The 22,662-nt window shown below is 38.9% G+C and overlaps 1 non-coding gene and 1 pseudogene across 1 annotated transcript; both read left to right on the forward strand.

The window, feature by feature from the left end:
- Nucleotides 1-22,662, forward strand: part of LOC115069578 — a 120,121-nt pseudogene that overhangs the window by 79,842 nt on the left and 17,617 nt on the right.
- On the forward strand, nt 20,155-20,282 carry LOC115069583. Its single transcript, XR_003848839.1, has one exon. It is a non-coding gene; the product is annotated as a small nucleolar RNA SNORA40 (small nucleolar RNA).

Below are 22,662 nucleotides of genomic sequence, written 5' to 3' on the forward strand. Positions count from 1 at the left end.
GGATAAAGCCATACATACTGATGAGGTCGAAAGAAGCAACTGGTACATATTTATTTAAGCATTATCAAATTGATGTTTGCAGCTTTTAGCATAATCAGTTAAGGAAAACTGATGTTTTAGTTACTGAGGAATTCTAGGCAGAAGATCTCTTTTTTTAAAAAAAAAATCTATTGTTTATTAAGTAAACTTATCTTTGTATTTACCATATATTTTACATTAGTCTGTGTTAATGACCAAATAGAGAATCCCATTAGGTATTTTTACTATAGACAGTAATACCCTCTGTTGCAATTAGTTTACAACTTAGATGTTTTTAACTGTACAGTGTATTTACTCTAGGGCTGTTTTGTTGTTCTACTATTCTTATCACAGGGTCAGGAGGCCAGCCTGAGCTTGAGAAAGTCTTGGAGAATGAGTATCTTGAGGTAATAGGCTTGAGTCTGAAGTGGGAGGGCCAATTCAATCTCCAGAGTCAGCGTCTCAGTGAGGTCAAACAGCATGTGAAAATTTACCAATATAATTAATACAAAAAGGAATTTGTTTTTCTTTAGCCTGAAAATTTTTAAAATTGTTTATCTATATTTTACTTTTAAACTAAGGCAAGACTGTTAACTCACATGGTGAATTCTTTTGAAGAGGGCTGTCAGTATGGACTGGAAAAAAACATTTTATAATTTATTATACATGAGTCAAACAGCACATGAAAATTTACCAATATAATTAATACAAAAAGGAATTTGTTTTTCTTTAGCCTGAAAATTTTTAAAATTGTTTATCTATATTTTACTTTTAAACTAAGGCAAGACTGTTAACTCACATGGTGAATTCTTTTGAAGAGGGCTGTCAGTATGGACTGGAAAAAAACATTTTATAATTTATTATACATGATCTTGGATTAAGTACCCATGACCTGGGGGATAAGAAACACAGAAAATAATGGTACCTAAAAGAAAATGCAAAGAGACAATATCCTAATACTCTTTTCTTTTTAGTCTATCTATGACATTGTAACTAGAAGGTACCCAGGGAATGATGAGGCAGGGACAAAAGCAAGCATACAGCAACTGAGCATCAGAGAGGGAAATAACTCTGTTCCAGAGAAAAAGAGGCTTAGAATCACAATGCAGAATAGGGGAGCAATTGGGACCGGTGGAGTCCAGATCTTAAGTCTCTCATCCAAGTAGGCTATCTCTTTTAACCTCTAATTGTTGTAACCATGTGTTGGTAGTAGCTTGTCTCCTGTGGGCTGCAGTAGCTGCTGCCATAGAGACCCCCCCAGGGGGAGAAAAGGCCATGACCAGCACTGGTGTGCGTGCACACCCTCAGAGAGAGCCAGCTGCCATCCAGGTGTGCACAGCATGAATGCATTTCCCCCCAAGGGGAAGTTCGTGGGGGTGTGGAGGACTATGGTAGAAAGCCCTCCATGTGGGGCAGTCCTCTCAGATGAGCCCCTTCCTCAAGAAAAAGTTTACAAAAAAAATAACTTTTAAAATCTTTTTTCCATTTGTCTATAGTGCAAGCTGCCTAAAATTCTTTAAGTGATCTGTGGCCACCCTCTACTTTAAATCTCTTGCTTTTGTTTATGTTATGGGCACTTGGATCTTGAGTGCCTTTTTCTCCCAGGGCAGGTCAATTTACATTCTCACCTAACTGGTTTAGTTTGATCCTGGGTGCCCTAGGAGGAGATAACAAAACAGATAAGGAAATTTGTTATCTTAGAAGTTGAGTTCAATGCTTGTGTGAAAATCCCTTAGAACTTTGGGGATTTTTTGTTCCTAGGGGTGTTGTTCATGATAGAAAAGGAAAGGGGGGGTGAAACACTGATTCCTAGGGGAACATGCCTGGGATCAAAAGCCTCAGGGAATTCCACCTAGTCCACAGCGCAAGCCTGTCTGCAAATTTAAGAGATCCGGTGACCCACTCTAAGAGCATCTAACTGGTCCTTGCATGGCCAGTTTTTGCATTAGAAAGATGTATAGATGGGGGTCTTTGTCTACACCCGGGTGGGCAGTCAGAGTCTTTTCAGAGGACTAAGAGCCTTTGGCTAACATCAGGGGGTAACCCTGATCAGAAAGCCTCCATTGCTCCTTCATCTTTCACGGTCCCACATGAAGACTTAGACTGAAAATAAAAGGAAGAAAGGAGGGACTGCTGATCCTCAAGGGTGGGATGGCGAAGGCAAAGCTGCCACTACCCTTTTGGAGAGAGGGGGTACTCACAAACTCCGCAAGTTCCAGGAGCCCCAAGTTGGGCACCAGCTGTGGGTCTCCCTCCCCTAGTGGGCCATTGGCCACCAATCCTCGAGGACAAAGGGAGCAGAAGCGATGAACAGGTTCAGGACAGCCATTGAGCACAACAGAAAAGACCCCCAGGGAGTCAGATTCAGTGATACAGCTCTGTTTATTCAGTGGGGGTCAGGGAAAAATATAGTGTGGGGGTAGCAGCCAAAGCTTCAGCTGATAGGTGCTCATAGTATGTTTTATTTACATGTGGTAGGGGGATCCTATCATCTGGCTATAGGGCAATGCCTAGTTATCATATAGAAAAAATCTGTGGGCAGTTTTATTGCAGGTAACTATGCCAAAGGTCAAGTTCCAGATAAAGTCAGGCATCTGTGCTTGGAGGCACTTTCCAGGTAGGTCAGGCAGAGAATAGGAGGCCCCTGCTAAAAGGACTGAACCTTAACAGCTGTGTTCCCCAACACTTGAGAAATCATTAGAGTGAGAAAAAGGGAGCAGCAAAAATGATGGCTCTGATAGCCATGGAACCCAAAGGTATGAGGTTGATTAGATACAAGGGATGGGAAGAAATGTGAAGACTGGAACTTTGTAATTGTCTCCATCTGTTGCAAAAATAGGCGTCTTTAATGACTGGTCAAATGCAGAGACTGAGAAACTATGAGATGTTGAGCCCTAAGTGACACAACACACATCTACACTGAAACCTCTACACCTAAGGCTCAGGAAACATCACAGAGATGGGGCAGAAAGAATTATAAGAGCCAGAGGGACAAGACACCTGCTGATACTTAATGCACTCTATGATATGATAAGGAAGCTACACCAATGAAGTCTTCACAGCAAGGTAGTCTAACAAGATCTGCATAATGAAAACAAAATAGTTGACATGCCAAGGGGGAAATTTCATGAGGCTCCCACCTCAAGATGAATAGCTGCAGACAATCAATGGCTACTAAAGGAGGGAGACTAAGTTTTCCCCAAGGACTAGCTCCTTGAGAGGTTATCTAATCCCAAGTAAGCAGCCTTAAATGCAGGTACACATGATCATCACCAATAAATGAACCCAGTGTGTGTGTGTGTGTGTGTGTGTGTGTGTGTGTGTGTATAAATTTATGCATATGTAACAATAACAATCACAGAAGACAAGAAATTGAGAAGCAATTGGAGGGGGCATGGGAGGAGTTGGATGGGTATAGACAGGGATAGAAATAATCCAAACTCAATAAAAATGAAATGCATACTAATATGATGCTTTTCAAGAGAAGACAGTCCTATTTTTTGTTAATGAAAACCAAGGATAACCAGGAAAACCCAGCATGCCAATTCATATTCCTCAGAATCTTTACTTCCTTCCACACCTTATTCTCAGTGGTTCTCTGCATTAAAGAATGGATGATGAAAATGCTATAAGGCCATTTACAAAATCAGGGATTTGTAAGGAGAGAGACTTGGTTTTAGGATTAAGGAGGATATACAAACTTTTAGAAAAACACAATTAAAAGAGATCACTTTTTTCTTTTCAGAAACTTATCTCTTCTTAGACATTTAATGTCACTTGTTTTAATCTGTTGCCCTACAATTTAACTGTCATGATAGACCCTGTGCTGGTAGGGCTGTTAAGTTATACTCTCGAGTGGCTGTCCTTTCTTGAACCCCAATCCAAAACAAACTCTTTTATCTTAAAATTTGTAAAGAATTTACCATAGAGTAGAAGATGCATCCTAGGTTCAGAATTGAAGGAAGAAGGTAGTGAACTTTCTGGATCTGCCCAAAGAGATAGTTCCTGGAAGACTTGCAATGTTGGCATTATGTGGGCATCTGGGACTAAAGGAGGGTCATATTTAAGAAATGTAACCCTTTGCAAAGTATTTGCTTAGTGCTCTCTTCAGTATTTCCCAAGGAATTCCATGGAATGTTGTTGGATAAATCTATTTATGAATGGAGGAAAATTAATACAAAAAGTTATTTAATACAAGTTCATGGCTTGTATTTGCCTCTTTTAAAAATTATATTAAATATGTACAAAAATGAATCTCATTACTTTCCCTTAATGTTCCTTGAAAGCAGCTATAATTGTTATAATAAAGAAACAAACTTTCATTCCTTATGTTTTGAGTGTTTAGCTATGTTCCTACCATATGATTACTTTCTTTAAGTCTACACTGTATACATCCATTACATCTCTGATTTTGATGAATACACTACTCATACAAGAATAGGTACACCAAAGCTAAAGACAAGGTTGTGGATCAGTGAGATGGCTCAGCAGGTAAAGGTGCATGCTGCCACATTTGATGATCTGAGTTTAATCCTAGGGTTCAACAAAAGTGGAAGGAAGTAATCAACTCCTGAAAGTTGTCTTCTAACCTCCTCATGCTTGCTTGTGATTCCCACCAAATGAATGAATGAATGAATGAATGCATGGATGGATTTAAAACCTGAGTTTGTTATGCCTACTATTCTGTGGTTTCAGACAGTTCTAGCAAAGTGGTCAAAGTTCCAATAATATAATTCATTTCACTCAAACAAAGCAGGAAAACACAAATGAGCCAAATCTTTTTTCTGATAACCATCATAGTCCAAATAATGTCAATGGTAAATGGATCCATTAGTTATTAAAATACAAAATCTCAGTTCTCAGGAACTTGAAGCTGAATAGGAGACTTTATATCTTATTTGTACTATTTCCATTCCAAACATTCTAGTACCCAGTAATAAAATATTCATCTAACTGTGCTCAGTAATGCCTAAGGCCTTATAATTTCAATGAAGTTGTAGATGAAGAATTTCACTGCATACTGATATATATCATACTGTCAATATAGAAGTAATTTAGAGTAACTTACAGGTAACTTATTCAATTATCATCATGATTATTTGAATTGATCCTTTCAAAGATATATTGAAGTTTATGAAGTCTCCATAATCTACAGAAACACACACACATGAATCAGAAACACAAACTAAAACTAGGTCTGTCTCACTTTAAAGTCCTGGCTGTCCCAATTTACCAATTGTCCTCAGTGTTGTAAGAAATTCATCTAAATCTGTCAATGTTTGGAAATGCAGTATGTGTTTAGAAACATTCAGTAGTAAACTCTCCTGACAAATCCATTCACATATTTGAGTTGAAGAATAATATAACTCTCAGCTCACTACCAATAAGTAATCTCTTATCACAAACATTCCTTTGGAACCAACCCCATCTTCATTACTCCAGGGCTCACATCTACTAAGCTTAGCTCTTAGAACCTCCCCACAACTGTCCTGATCCTGGCCTTGGTCACAAGATCCTTCCTTTTCCTTCTACATAAGAGCTTTGCATTATCCTGTACTTGAAAAGTAAATCCCAATAGTCTTGAATTGGTCCTACACCCCATTGGCCTGCTGGAGAACGCTTGACTACCCAGTGTGAAACCATGCTTTCCCTCCAATAAAAAGTAATATGAGAACCTGAAACACAGATCAGCTATTTATATGTGATCAGAAAGGACCTAAGCTACAGAAACAATATAAACAGAACCAAACTTCAACTAAAGAAAGGCAGGCTGAAACTTCCTCTCAGGCACATATCCAACAAAAGACATATGCCCAGGCCACAATGCAAGAACACAAATAATATGAATAAGCAAGAGAATAAATTCCCACCAAAACTCACCAATCCTACAGAAGTATACTACAATGAGAACCACCCAGAGAAACCTCAGGACATAGAATTTAAAAGAGCAATCATAAACATGATTAAAGAATTCAGGGACTTTAAAGAATACACAAACAATTCAAATAACTCATAGAAGATGTGAATAAACTCCTGGCTGAAGCACAGGAAAATACGAATATAAATGTCTGAATGAAATGAAAATGACACTCAGGACTTGGGAAATGAGTTCATGAAAGAGATAAAAATACTGAAGAAAAATCAAGCCAAAATTAAGATGGAACAGAAAAACTCAGTGAGGCAATATGAAATAACAGGAGACAGCCTCAAAAATATTAATGAATGAAATAGACAACAGAATATCAACTGAAAAACAAGGTTAAAGATTTGGACTACTCAAAGTATAATTTAAAAAAGAACCACATGAATAGACTAAACAGGAAATATGGGACACCATGAAAAGATAAATCTATGCATCATGTTCAGAAAGGAAGGAGAAAAATCTTAGGTCAATGACATTGACCAGATTATCAATAGAATTATAGAAGAAAACATCCCTAACTTAAAGAAAGATGTACCTATACAGATACAAGAAGCATATTAAATACCAATAAGACAAGAACAGAACAGAAACTCTGGCATATCATAGTAAAAACACTAAGTATATGGGACAAAGGGAGGGTATTGAAAGCTGCTAAAGAAAAACAGCAAGTTACATATACATCAGAATTGCAACTGAAATTTCATTGTCAATTATGAAATCCAGAAGAGACTGGACCAAAGAATTCCGGGTTCTAAATGACCATAGATGCCAACCAAGAATTCTTTTTTAAAAACACTTTATTATTTTTATTTTATGTGTATGAGTATATTAATTACCTGATAAGTGCACCCATGTTGTGCAATGCCAATCAGATAAGAAGAGGGGATCAAATCCACTGGGACTTGAGTTGCAGATAGTTGTTAGCTGCCATTTGGGTGCTGGGAACAAAACCCAGACCCTCTGTAAAAGCAGACAGTGCTCTTGGCTGCTGAGCCATCTCTCCAGGCCCCAACCCAGAATTCTTTACACAGCAAAACTGCCTATCATAGGAGAAGGGGAAAGAAAACTCTTTCCTGATACAAATAATTTGAAAGAAATAGCATCACCAAACAAGCCCTACCAGATTAATCAAAGATTAATCAAAGCATTACAATGGACCAAAGAAAGAAATGACCATACTTATGAGGTTACAGAAATGAAAGTATAGAGTTGAGAAACACAAAATAACACTAAGAATACAAACAGAAAATAAGATGACAATAACCAATACACAACTTTCAATAATAACTTTAAATATGAATAGTCTCAACTCCTAGTCAAAAGACAAGGATTAGTTGAATGGAATAAAAAATAAAATCCATCTTTTTTTTTTGTCTGTAAGAAAGTCACTTTACCTAAGGGTAGGTGCCACCTTAGGGTGAAACAATGGTATAAATATTCCAAGCAAATAGCATTAAATAACAAGCAGTAGTTTCTAGTCTAACAACTAACAAACATAGATTTGACGTTAAAATTAATCAGAAGGGATAAAGAAGGTCACAACATTCTGATTAAGGGAACAATTTATCAAAAAGATGTAACAGTCATGAAAACACATGCTCCAATTCTGGGGCACCCAGTTTCATTACAAAAGTACTTTTGGACTTGTGTACACAAATTAAGCAATAGTAAGTGAAATCAATACCCCACTTTCTCAAATAGATAGGTCATCTTGCCAAAGAATAAACAGAGAAACATCCAAACTAAGTGATATCTATCAAATAGACTTAATGGATATCTACAGACTATTTCACCCAATTACCAAAGAACAGACATTCTCATCAACAGCCCAGGGAAGAGTCTCTGTAACAGAACCCACACTGGGACATAAAAGAAACTTCAACATATATCAAAAATGGAAATAATTTCATGTATTTTACCAGAAAATAATACAATAAAACTTAAAATCAGCTGTGAAGTAATTCTAGTAACTATACAAACTCATAGAAATTAAACAACACACTCCTAAGTGATCAATAGGTTAAATAAAAACTCAACAAATAAATAATAGTATTCTTGGAACAAAGTAAAAATGAGAACACAAAACAAAATTTCTGGGACACACTAAAAGCAGTCCTAAGAGGAAAATTAAAAATCAGAAAGAGCACAAATGATTTAAAAATACAACTTAAAAATTTGGTAAAGCAAGAAAAAACTGAAGCCAAACCCAGAAGACAAGTAGAAATAACAACATCAGAGGTGAAATAAACTAAATAGAAGCAAAGAAAACAAATCAAAATATCAATGAATCTAAGAATGGTGGTTCTTTAGAAAAGATTAACACTGTAGACAGACCCTTAGTACAGCAAACCAAAAGAGAGAAAAAGCAAATCCAAATCAACAAAATCAGCAACAGAAGGGGAAACATCACCACAGACAAAAAAGGATTCAGAAATATGTAAGGGAATATTTTGAAAAAAAACTTGTATCTAGCCAGGTGTGGTGGCATATGCCTTGAGTTCCAGCAGAGGCACACGGATCTCCATGAATTCGAGTTCCAGGTCAGCTGGGACTATTGGGAGACCTTGGTCAAAATGACCAAAAAAGAAAAAAAAAACAAACAAACAAAAAACAACTATGTGCAGGGGGTTTGAGACTGTGACCCCCATGCGAGGATGACTGGGGATGAGTAAGCACACCATTCGCCAGCCCTTGCCATCCCCAGCACCAGGAACAATCAGCCGCAATGGGGAGTCTAGTCAAGCAGGGACTCATTTATTGCAGGCATTACAAAGCTTATAAAGGCATCTGGAAATTCCCCTGCCCCCTGAGGGTGTATCTTAAAAATGGTCACATGCTGATCATGTACTCCTCAGCAGTGCGGAAGTATCCTTCAGACTTTCAAAACAAGTCAGGCCACGCCCCAGTAACTTCCTCTCAGACCTCTGCAAGGCTGGGCCTTTAGATGCCCACATCTCCCCCTTTTATTTTTATTTTATAAGGCCAGACTGACTTTATTTCATGGGTTACCCATCTCATAGACGGCTCCCTCAGGAGAGATGGCTATCTCCTTCCTCTAATCTTATGCATTTTTGCCTGTCTTAGGTTGTGTCACCTCTGACCAAGCCTTGCCCGTCATTGGACCATGCACCTGGCCATGTGCATGTCCTGTCTTTGGAGTGCTTGTCATGGGACATCTTACCCATCCTTGGCTAAAAATGCATCATGATTAAGGGCAGCTGCATGAGTAATGCCAGCCCATGATGGTCTTAGTCTGCCTAATTCGGGTAGCCAAGCGTGGACAACTGGAGGGGGTATATTCCTGAGGGAGTCTGTAATCATGAGGAGGTGGGCTGTGGCAGTTTCAAGCTGAATTATCTGGTAAAGACACTTAAAGATAAGCATTATCAAGAGAAACAAAGCAAGTCATGGCGTAGGACAAGTTGAAATAGTTCTGAGACCATGTACCTTTTAGCCAATCAACCAGATGTCAAAGAGGCTGACTGGCAGTGAAGCCAAGGAACTGGGTCCTTCACCTCAAATGGCATGCTAGTCAGTCAGATCCTGGCCTACCCACTTAAGGTTTTTCACAGGCACCCATATGGAGTTTGAATCTCCTGTAGGGTAGACACAGCCAAAGCCTCGACCCATGGTTAGCAATGGATCTGGGCCTCTCCACTGTCTTGTAATGGGTTCCTTCCACCTTACCTATACCTCAGGTCCCTGCTCCTGTCATCCCCAATATTTCTGAAACCAGGATTCCAACTGATTTTTTTGAAAACTAAGAATATTAATAGTGAATAAGGCCATACCCAACTGTTGGTGGGGGCTTATTCCCTCTTTTTGTTTTTGTAATTGAATTTTTGGGTTTTGATGACTGCGTTCTACAATGGCTTGGCCTTGGGGATTGTAATTCCCCAAAATGAAAAGAAATCTTGTAAATTTTTACTCACAAAACATGGTCCATTATCAGTTTTAACTCTTTAGGGAAACCCCAATGTAGCAAAGCACTGGAGAAAATGAGACTGAGCATGTTTAGACTTCTCTCCTGTATGAGTGGTAGCCCAACAGGCATGTGAGAATGTGTCGATGGACACAAAAAATATACTTAAGCTTTCCAAAAGGAGCATAGTGTGCGACATCCGTCTGCCACAAGGCCTTGAATTGAGCTGAGCCATCACAAGTGTGGACATATCCTCTTGGTTTCTCATCTGCCCCCCAGGTATACTACCACTGCAGCTCCAAATCTTCCCCTGTCAGTGAAAACAATGTATGCTTTTACTAAGGGCTCCCTTGGCCCCAGATTCGGGAAGCCCTGTTGCCAGTAGGGTTGTAACACTGGCGGGGGGATCCTGGGCCACCCACAGAATGGACGGGATGTGCCCCCCCCAGCCACCTTCCCTGGCCGGGCCTTCCCAGCCGTCTCAGAGCTGGTTGTGGCGCATGCACCGACAGTGGGTTTTTTTTTCTTTTTTTTTTTAAATGTGCCCAGAGGCGGCTGGTGACTCACATACGTGTTAGACTCCTTGGTCTGTGTTTCAAGATGGGTCTGGTGGGCAGCTTTCACTGCCAACCCCATGCGCACTGCTCTGCCCAGCTTTTCTGACAAAAGGAACCCATGGGTCCTGAGCATGCATCCCAGGAAGCCCTGAAGCTGGGCAGGGCATGCCCAAAGTGCCCTTGTTACTTTGGCTGCTTTTGGTTTCACTTCTGAGAGCCCCAGCGGCGGATCAATCCTCAATTGAGCTTCCCTTTGTCGAGCTAGGCATTCCACATGTTCCCATGTATCCCCAGTAAAAACATTAGCCCCAAGTAGCCAGGGAGCCAAATGAATGGCCTCTGCCCAAACCTTTTGAGCTGCCAGATCTGACAGATCCAATCCCCTACTTGTAAGCATATTTTTCAGCGCCTTAGGTGCCGGGTCCTCAGGCTTATTAGTTGCGTTACCCATCTTTTAGGTTTCGCTTACCCCAGACTCTCGATTGGCCCCAATCCTTTTCCTTTCACCTTCTTTTGAGCCCCACGTTGGCTGCCAGTTGTGGGGGGTTTGAGCCTGTGACACCCATGCAAGGATGATTGGGGATGAGTAAGCACACCATTCACCAGTCTTTGCCACCCCCAGCACCAGGAACAATCAGACGCAACGGGGAGTCTATTCAAGCAGGGACTCATTTATTGCAGGTATTGCAGAGCTTATAAAGGCACCTGGAAATCCCCCTCCCTCCTGATGGTGTATCTTAAGGATGGTCATGCACTGATCATGCACTCCTCAGCAGTGTGGAAGTATTCTTCAGACTTTCAAAACAAGTCAGGCTGTGCCCCAGAAATGTCCTCTCAGATCTCTACAAGGCGGGGACTTTAGGTCCCCACAGCTATTAAATTTGATATTCTAAAAGAAATGGATGAATTTCTAAATTCAACAGATCAGGCAAAGTTAGCCAAGAAGACATCAACAGCTTAACATAACAAATAAGGATATTGAAACAGTAATACAAGGCCTCCTAACTAAGAAAAGCCCAATCACATATGAATTTACAAAATAATTTTATGAGACTTTCAAAGGTTTAAACCCAATACTACTTGAAATATTCAAAAAGATAGAAACTGAGTAAGAACTCATAAACTCCTTCTCTGAAGGCAGTATTACTCTAATACCAAAACCATGTAAGAACTGAATAAAAGAAACCTATAGGCCTAGATCTTTAATGAACAGTGAAGCAAAAATTCTCAACAAAATACATGCAAACCACACACAGACACATACCAAGAAGATTGTCCACCATGATAAAGTTACCTGTACTCCAGAGCTGCAGGGATGATTGAATATATGCAAGCAAATAGACATAATAAATCATATAAATGGCTTAAAGACAAAAATCATATGTTCATGTCAATAGATGCAGAAAAGTTCTTTGACAAAAATCCTACATGCATTTCAGATCAAAGTTCTAGAGGGAATTATACTGGAGGGAATACACCACAGCATAATTAAAATTACATACAACAAACCCACAGCAAACATCATTCTAAATGGAGAAAAACTGGAAGCATTATCATTAAAACCAGGAAACCAGACAAGGCTGTTCACTGTCTCCACTCCTTCTCAATGCGTGCTTGGAAATCTTTCTAGAGCAAAACAAGAGAAGGAAATCAAAGGGGTACTAATTGGAAAAAAAGAGAACAAATTATTCCAATTTCAGATGATATAATATTATACATCAGTAATCCCAAAACGCCCCCAAAGAACTTCTGGAAATGGTCAACACTTTAGCAAAGTGGCAGGTTACAAAATCAGTTTCTGTAAATTAGTAGCCTTTCTAAATAACATAAGAAGCAATCACAGAAACAGTTCGTGGAAACCCTCCTATTAACATAACCTCAGAAAATAACTAGGAATAAATCTAATAAAAGACACTAAGATTGCTACTGTGAAACTTTTTAATTTTTGAAGAGACTGAGGAAGACACAAAGAGGTGGAAAGACCTCCTGTGCTCATGGAAAGATCAAATTAATATTGTGAAAATGACCATCATACCAAAAGCAATTTATAGATTCAATGTGATACCTACCAAAATTCCATGGCATTCTTCACCAAATTTTTTAAAAATCATAAAATTCATATTGAATCACAAATTACCCCAGTTAGCCAAAGCAATCATGAATACAGAGAGCAACGCTGGTTGGGTGGGGTTACCATAGCAGATCTCAAGCTTTTTAAAGAGCCATAATCATAAAAACAGCATGGTACAGGCACCAAGACAGACAGGTACATAAAATAAAACAGAAGATGCATACATGAGTTTCAGCTACCTGATATTAGTTAAGGGTGCCACGAACCCACTGGAGGAAAGACAGTATCTTAAGCAAATGTTACTGACAAAAGAGGATCACCACCTGTAGAAGAATGAAACTAGACTGTTATGCATCACTCTGCACATAAATGAACTTCAAATGAAACAAAGACCTCATTGTGAAACCTGAAACTCTGAAATTGTTAGAAGAAAGCAAAGGTAAAACCCTAACAGATGTATGTGCAGGAAAGGGCTTTCTAAATCAGGCATCAGTTGCTCAGGAATTAAGGTTAACAATTGACAAGCAGGACCTCATTAAGCTAACAATCTTCTGTACAGCAAAGGAAACAATGGAGTGGAGAGAAAACCCATAGAGCAGCTACACTTTTAACAGAGGACTAACATCCAGAATATAAAAAGAACTTGAAAAACAAAGAATCAAAAAAAGAAAATGACCCATTTAAAAGATGGGTTGTGGATCTGAACAGAGAGTTTTCAAAAGAAGAAATAAAAATGTCTGATACTTTTTAAAGTGTTCAACATCTTAAGTAATTAGAGAAATGCAAATCAAAACAAGCTTAAGATTTCATCTTACCCTAAACAAAATGGCTAAGATCAAGAGAACAAAATGACCTAAATTCTGTCAAGTGTGTGAGGAATGGGGATACTCATTTTCTACTGGTAGTACTGCAAATTGGTGCAACCACTCTGAAAATCAGTGTGAAAAACTCTTTTAAAAACTAAAATTGTGCCAGGTGTGGTGGCATACAACTTTAGACCCATCACTCGGGAGACAGAGGTAGGCAGATCTCTGTGAGATCAAGGCTAGCCTGGTCTGCATAGTGAGTTCTAGGACAGCTGGGGCTACAGGGAGGCCCTGTCTCAAAAAGACCAAAACAGCAATAATGAAAAAAAAAAACACCTAAAACTGTATTTATCTTATGATCCAGTTATACCACACATTGACACACATCCAAAAAGAGTCTGTAGGATTCCCAGCCTTAAGTGATACATCTACATTGCAACAACTACATTGAAGGCTCACAGAACATGAAGCAACAGGGGTAGAGAGAATCGTAATGCATCTCTAAACTCCCACCAGTAAAGCTTCCTCATGCAGCAAAAGACAAGGACAGTAAACACAGAAGAATACAACTGGTCAAAGTATAGAGAACAAAATACTGCAGAGTGTGTGTCCCTACACAGGACTCATATAAATCCTCATCCACCCAGGGCCCAGGGATCATTGTGAAAGAGGAGCCAAGGGTGGTGCATGACCATAAGAAAACAATGCTCCAGCCTTCTGGACACTTGCGCATGTGAAGTTGGAACTATGGTGACAGCATACATAAGACCCATATAAACTCATTAACATAGGAACCTTCCATAGAACTGGGGAAATAGGAAGGAGGTTCCAACCTCTGCTAAGGAACTATTAGCAATTGAAACCTGCAAGCACAAAAATTCAATAAAATATATTATTTTGAAAAGCAAGTACCAACCAAATCCAAACCCAAGAAACAAGAAGAAAGAATAAAAATTAGAGTAGATGTGCCTGGCGTGGTGGCACATGCCTTTAATCCCAGCACTTGGGAGGCAGGCAGATCTTTGTGAGTTCAAGGCCAGCCTGGTCTACACTGTGAGTTCCAGGACAGCTGAGGCTACAGGGAGACCCTGTCTCAAAGACAAAAAAAAAAAAAAAAAAAAAAAAAAAAAATAGAGTAGAAATCAATGAAATACAATAAACAATATAAAGAATCAATGAATCTAAGAGCTGTTTCTTTGAACATAATAGACACAGCCAAGCTAACCAAAAGAAAGAGAAAATAAAAATCAAGAGAAAAGAGATGAAAGGGGAAACATCACTACACAGACAAAAAGATCCAGAACTTTATTAAAGAATACTTTAAAGACCTATATTAAATTAGAAAATCCAAAATAAACGCAAGAATTTCTAAATTCAGTGGATCCACAAAAGATAAACCAAGAAGAAATCAACAGTTCAAACTGACCTATAACAAATAAAGTCAAGACCATGATGGATTCACAGCAGAATTTCACCAGACCTTCAAAGTAGATCTACAACCAATACTGCTTAAATTATTCAAAAAGATAGATTGAGAACTCACAAACTCCTTCTATCAAGCAAGTATTGCTCTAATAACAAATGAGGAAAAGACACAGCAGCAAAAGAAAACTATAGGCTCATATATCCATGATAAACAGGTGCAAAATTTCCCCACAAAATACAATCTGCACACAGACACATATCAGAAAGATCATCCAGGACTTGAGAGTTGGCTCAGTGGTTAAGAGCACTGGTTGCTCTTGCAGAGGACCCAGGTTCAATTCCCAGCATCCACATGGCAGCTAACAACCATCTGTAACTCCAGTTCCAGGGAAATCCAGTGCCCTCTCCTAACCTCTTTGGCACTGCATGACATGGGAGCACTTACATACATGCAGGCAATACACTCCTACAGATAAAATAAAAATAATAAATAAAAATATTTTTTCAAAAGATCATCCATTATGATCAAGTAGGGATTATTCCAAAGATGTAGGGATGGTTTAATAAAAGCAAGCCAATAAATATAATAAATCATATAAATTGACTTAAAGATAAAAATCATATGATTATCTCAACAGATATGAAAAAGATCTCTGATAAAATCTTGCTTGTTTTTATAATAGAAGTCCTAGAGGGAATTGGACTGTAGGGAACATACCTCGATATAATTAAAGCTATAAACAACAAACCAACAGTCAACATCACTCTAAATGAAGAAAATCTGGACATATTCCCACTAAAATCAGGAACCAGACAAGGCTGTCCACTACCCCCACTGCTTTTCAATATAGCACTTAAAACTTCTGCTAGAGCAATAAGACCAGAGGAGGAAGTTAAATGGGTTGCAATAGAAAAGAGGTCAGGTTAAAAATCATTAATAATGATCTGAAATTATACATAAGAAAGACAAAAAATTCCACCAGAACACTTCTAGAAAAGATCAACATTTTCCGGAAAGTGGAAGGATAGAAAATCATATCACAAAAATTAGTAGTTTTTGTATTTGCACAGAAACATACTTGTTGATCAATGGAGAAAGATAGAAAACTCAAATACAAGCACATACAATTACAGTCACCTCATATTTACAAAGGTCCACAGAACAGACACTGGAAAACAGAGACATTTTCAACATGGTGCTGGGAAAATTGGATCTCCATGTACAGAAGAATAAAATTAGGCCTTTATCTATCACTCTACACACCTATCACCTTCAAATGGATCATAGATCTCACTGTGAAACCTAAAACTCTTGAAACTGTTAGACTAAAACATAGGCAGTGCCCTACAAGATAAATGTGCAGGAAAGGACTTTCTAAATTGGACATAAGTTGCTCAGGAATTAAGATCAACAATCAACAAGCCCCAAACTAAAAAAATTCTGTTTGGTAAAGGAAAAACTAGAGTGGGTGAAAATCTTCGACAGCTTTACATATGAGAGAAGATTAATATCCAGAGTATACAAAGATCTCAAAAAAAAAAATACTCGAGAAAAAGCTGACCCAATTAAAACATGAGCAATGGATTTGAAGGAAAGCTCCTCAAAAATAAATAAATAAATAAATAAATAAATAAATAAATAAATAAATAAATATGACTAAGAACCACCTTAAGAAGTGTTCAATACCCTTAGTAATTAGAGAAACACAAATCAAAACAACTACCTTAAGAATTCCTCTGACCCCAGTCAAAATGGCTAAGATCAAGAAAACAAATGAGACCAAATGCTGAGGAGGATGAGGGGAAAGGGGAATTCTCACTCACTGCCGATGAAATTGCATACTGGTGCAATGAATGTGGAAATATGTGTGGAGGACTCTTAAAAATTAAAAATAAATATAACATAGAACCCAGTTATAGCACTCCTGGACCTAGACCCAAAGTACTCATCCTACTGTAAAGATATTTAAACAGCCATGCTTGTTTTCTCATTTTTCACAATAGCTAAGAAATGGAAACAACCTAAATGTCCCTCAACTGATGAATGGATAATGAAAATGTGATATATTTTCATAATAGAGTTCTACTCGGAGGCAAAGAAAAATGAAGTCAGGAAATTTTCAGGTAAATGACTGGAAGCAGAAGCTTATACTAAGTGAAACAACACAGACTCAGAAAAACAAGCATACAGTCTCATTCATTTTTGAATCTTAGCCAAGATGTAACTGCAGGAGCCATGCAATTGGACAGGAACTATGGCAGTCAAGGGGAAGAAGGAGCTGGAGAGACGGGAACAGTAGGAGCCAGGTGTTATCAAGGGGGAAATGGAGAAATTGGGGTATTAAACTGGGAAAAGAGGAGGTGTTATACAAAGAACCATGGGAGTAAAGGTGAAGAAGGAGCTCAAGAGAGGGGGGGAGGAGTAGACAGGTGTTATCAAGGGGAAATGGAGGAAAAGGGGATATTTTAGCTTGGGAGCAAGGAGGGAAGTTAATATAGGGGAGAGAGAGAAGAGATAAATAATGCTCAGGTAGTGTTAGAAAATCAGAGGGAAATGTATGTTTAAATTCTACCACACACATGCATGCAGACACACATGTGTGTGTGTGTGCATGCATGTGTGTGTATAGCCGAAGGCTATATAACAATAAATACAGTGACAAAGAAGAGAAACCTCTCTTTGTGTTGTTGGTCAGGGTAGTACAAGAGACTCCAAAATAATGCAGGTTATTGCCAAAGTCCTTAATTGCCTTTCAGAATATGTATATAAGACCCTGTGGCTGAAGATAGGACATACTTCAGACACAGGACTTGGAGAAATCAAGCTAGAATGAACCTGGAAACTCCTCCCTGAAGATTAGGTTTCATAGTTTTAGAGGACGCTATATAAGCTGCTAAAGGAGAAATTCAATAAATTGTCCAACCCCACCTGTAAAGTCTAATAACCACAGCAATGTCTAGTGCAGCGAACTATGTCTATTAGTGGAATAGTGTCACTTTTATCTTGGGGGTAATAACTGCTATCTAGTTTAACTTAAAAACTACTCAAGGGGAGGCAGCTCTTGTGTGGTGCTGTAAACATAGTTAAATACACATGGCTGGAGAGATCCTAGACCCCAGAGAGAAACCTGCTTCTGTCATATCCCTAGGCAAACATAATTTCTTGCTGCATGCTAAATATGGATTCTTATATTTATAGGCAGGTATACATGTCACCACTCATCAAAGTAGCTTCTTTTTGCATCAGATGAAGATTATTACAGAGTTCCACAACTTGCCACATGCAGAAACTAGGTGTCTGTGTGACACCTAGCTCTAAATGACACATCTACGTTGCAACCTCTACACCTGTGGCTCAGGAAACATAGTGGAACAGGGGACCCGGAGAACATCAATACATCTTTCAACCCTCATCAGTGAAGATTCCTCATGCAACACAATGCAATTAACACAGAAAGCAACTTCTGGAAAATGTAGAGAATAAGGGACTGCAGAGTTGTCCCTGGATAGGACTCCTATATCAAACATCTGTCACCCAGGATTCAGGGACCATTGTGGAAAACAGTACAGAAAGACTGTAAGAGCCAGGGGTGGTGGATGACCACAAAGAAACGGTTTTCCTGGCAGCAGGGAACTTATATGAACTTTTGGCAATGGACAAGACCCATGCAAACTCAAACCAGACAAAAATCCTCATTAAAATGAGAACCGAGAAAGAATTCCCAACCTTAGCTGAGGAACTATTGGCAGCCAGTCACTGCTAGGTGAGTGAATGTTGGTGTTATTTAAAAGCATGATGCTAATAGGTTGACCAGGTTCCAGTGAATGACTCACACTGAGGGACATTTGGGTACACAAATTTGATGGGCCTTAACATGTATGACAGAATGCATGAAAACCAATGGAGGCTATAGGACGTGTGCATATGAGAGGGGTCTAAATATGATCAAGATGTATTGTATAAAATGCACAAAAATTCAATAAAAATGTCTTTATACTTTTTTACTTTTTTGGAATTTTATTCATGAGTATTGTATTTCCACCTCTTCAGGTCTCCTATCCAACTCCTCCAATCTCTGTACTCCCTATCAAGTCTTGTATAATTTTTTGAATATTAGTTTTGCATATGCATGTGTCTCTCTACCTATCTATTCTCCCTCTCTGTCTGTCTGTCTGTCTGTCTCTCTCTCTCTCTCTCTCTCACACACACACACACACATATGTGCATGTGTATAGTGCACCCAATCCACTGAGTGGTACTCATGTGTACATGTGTCTAGGGCTGACATTTACTGATTCTTTGATAATTTCATACATGTATTTTAAACATATTCTGATACCTTCCTTCATGTCCATCCCCTACTGCTCCTCCACATCCATTTTCAAGTCCTATCAAGACCCTGTCTCTTTGAGACAGGGTCTCACTGAAGCCACAGCTGGCCTGGATTCACTATGGACCAGGCTGGCCTTGAAACCACAGAGATTGGCCGCCTTTGCCTCCCAAGTGCTGGGATTAAAGGCATGTGCCACCATGCCCACCTTAAGTCCTCTCATTATTATTGTTGTTTGTAATAATCCTGTTGAGAATAACTTGTGCTCCTCAAATGTACTAGGATTTGAGTCCATTCCTTGGAGTCTGATCAAGCCATTAGGCCTCACTTCCTTAAATAACACTACCTCTCCCTCTCCCAGATGCTATCAATTGCCAACAGATCCTCAGTTAGGACTGAAGCTTATTTATTTATTTATTTTATTTCTTTTTTTTTTTTTTTTTTTTTTTTTTTTTTTTTTTTTTTTTTTTTACTTTTATGTGTACAAGTGTTTTCCTGCATGAATATAGGTGCACCCATGCTGTGCCATGCCTGTGGAGGCCAGAAGATGATGTCAGATTCCCTAGAACTGAAGTTAAGAATGGTTGTTAGCTGCCATGTGGGTGCTGGGACTCAAACACAGACCCTCTGCAAGAGCAGTTAGTGCTCTTAACCAGTGAGTCAGCTCTCAAGCCCTGCTTCTTTTATTTTTAATGTTTTTGTTGATTCTCAGAGAATTTCATACAGTGTATTTTGGTCATATTCAGAACACTTCTCCATCATCACCCCACCTTACTGCACCCACTTCATGTCTTCTGTTATTTTTTGTGTTTTTAAAGGCCTATCAATTCCTAAGGAACACGGCTGTTTGATCCCTAGATAGTCCCTCTCTCCCAGACTTTCTCCCGCTTTCTCTCTTTATTTCCTTATTTACTTCAATCTCTTCATTTCCTACCTCCCTCCCTTCTCCTCTTCTTCACTTGATTCCTTCCTTGTTTCCTTCCTTCCTTTCATTTTAATTGCATAATGTTTACTTGGTACAGTTTCCTAATTCTATGTATGTACGTAATATGTAATGACTAAATAATGGAATATAAATATTTATTTAAAATATTTATTGAAAGCACTTTGTGTATGTGCTTATACAACCAGTAGATAAAGTCATGAAAGACAGGTACCAAAATAAACCCTCTTTGCAACACAGAACTCATTATTCAGTATGAGCTTTGATACATACAAGAATAAATATGACAAGACAGCTCAAAGTGATGATGTGCAGAGAAAAGATGGGTACAAGTGAGACATGCCCAGGGAAGAGGCAGCTGGCCTTGGGGCCTGGGAAACACAGGCTCCCAAAAGCTTGAATTCATGGGATGCACCGTGTGAGGAACCTTATCCCATAAGATGAATATTTACCTAACTAACCTAACGACAGGTACTACTATATTGACTTCAAAATTCTCAACTCAAGAAATGGCAAGTAAGAAACAAAATCATCAAAGAGCCAAGATGGTGGCACAGTTGTACCAATAGTAGCAACAGCAACTCTTGGCGAAAGGACTTAAAACACGACACTTGGCTTCTTCGTTTTGTTAAGAATATTGATGCTTCTACATCGACCTCAAAATTCTGAACTCAGGGCTTGGCAAGTAAGAAGGAAAATAACTGGAGATCCAAGATGGTGGAGTTGTGCTGGACTGGCCCACTCACACATGCACATGAGGAGCTACTCTGGCATGCCTGTCCACACACACTGGCAGGGTGGAGCCAAGACAGCATGGCTGTCCATGCACACAGGCAGGGTGAATCTGAACTGGCCTGCCCAACCATGTGCCCCAGTGGCAGCTATAGTTGGCCAACCATTGTCATCCCCCAGTGGGTATCAAGACCTGGCTACAGTCCTCAACAACATCAAGAATCTGAGAAGTCTATATATTTCAGAAAATAAACCAAAGGACGGTGATGCAAAGCTGTTGTGTGAAGCTGTGAAACTTTCCAGCTGCCACTTAGAGAATCTTGGATTGAAGGCCTGTGAGCTAATTGCTGCCTTCTATGAGGACCTACCTAGCTTTTTCCTTCACCCACAGTAAAACCCTGTGAAGGACCAACCTGCTGGAGAAAGCCTTGGTCCACAGTGGGGTCATTATGCTGAATGGGGTCTGGAAATAGGCAAATTGAAACCTGCTTGCAGGGGCTACAAACAACTAACTTTGAGGAGGAACACCAACAGTTTTGACTGCTGAGAGAAAGCGGAAATCTCTACTTAACATTCCTAAGAAGTATGTTAGAGAAACAGAAGTTAAGACAGAAAAATTACTTTCCAAGAGATCTGGACATAATCTGACCTCAAACCACATACAAAGGAAAGATAGGCTGCCCTTCCTTTGGCACACACCTCTTTGTAAGAACTGTAATCACTGACACTCTAATGAGATATGATTTCTCTGACACCAAGCTCAGACGTTTTGTGTGAGATGGTTGAGGTTTTTCATTTGCTAATAGAAGACATGAAGTAGAGGGAGGGGTGTTGTGGGGAGATGGCAGATGAGGTTTGAATATAATCAGAATTCTTTGTATGAAATTCTTGAAGCACTAAAATTTCTCTTTTAAAAATACATGTTCTTGGGCTGGAGAGATGGCTCAGTGGTTAAGAACAGTGGTTGTTCCTGCAGAAGACCCAGTTTCGAATCCCAGCACCCACATGGCAGCTCACAACTGTCTGTGACTCCAGTCCCATGGGATCTGACAGCCTCTTCTGACTTCCACGGGCATTGCATGACATGGTGCACTTACCTACATGCAGGTAATACATGCATACACATAAAATAAAAATAATAAATAAAAAAAATAAAAAATATGTGTTCTTGGAATTATTCATCTCCAAATCATAAACAAATGCCATGAGTATTTGACAAGTTTGTTACTGAGATAAGTTCATTAAAAAGTAATGCAGTGAGCTGTGAATTGGCTCTGGAAGTTCGTTGTTGGCTGTATAGATTTTTGCTATGCTATTTTCTGTTGTCAAACATTGAAATATTCTGTGATGAACAATTAAACAGCATACATACCTAGCATAGGTATTTTTCCTTTTGAAGAAAAGTAATTCATTGAGCAGGGGGTAGTGAAGGGATGAAAACAAGGGAAAGGTCTAAATACAATAAAAATAAATTGTATAAAATTCATAAAATTCCATTTAAATATATAATGGAGTATGAAATCTGGTGGGTAAGGGAAGAGTAGGAGAGGAGGGTCTAAATGTGATCAAAATATATGAAATTCACAAAAATTCAATAAGAATGTATGAAAATACAACATACCTTTTTGGGCAGTGCAGTGTGATATCAGAGGAGTGTGTCTCAGTAGTTTCCATCTCTTTATCTTTACACAGTGTTGAAGCTGTCAAGCTCCTTTCTTCTAGTGATTCAAAATACATCATAGGTTACTTAAATTACATTCACCCCACCCTGCTATAGAACTCTAGAACTTATTATTGCAGAGATATCGTTTCAATATGTCTTCTTTTTATGCTACAACATAACACTTTCTTTCAGTCTTAGAAGAATGGTTTGTCTTAGGATAATTTTCCAAGTTTACATTTCCCTAAAATTGGCATAACTTTGCTTCAGGAAG

This window comes from Nannospalax galili, unplaced genomic scaffold, assembly GCF_000622305.1.
Source record: "Nannospalax galili isolate Female #2095 unplaced genomic scaffold, S.galili_v1.0 scaffold52, whole genome shotgun sequence".
NCBI classification, from domain to species: domain Eukaryota; kingdom Metazoa; phylum Chordata; class Mammalia; order Rodentia; family Spalacidae; genus Nannospalax; species Nannospalax galili.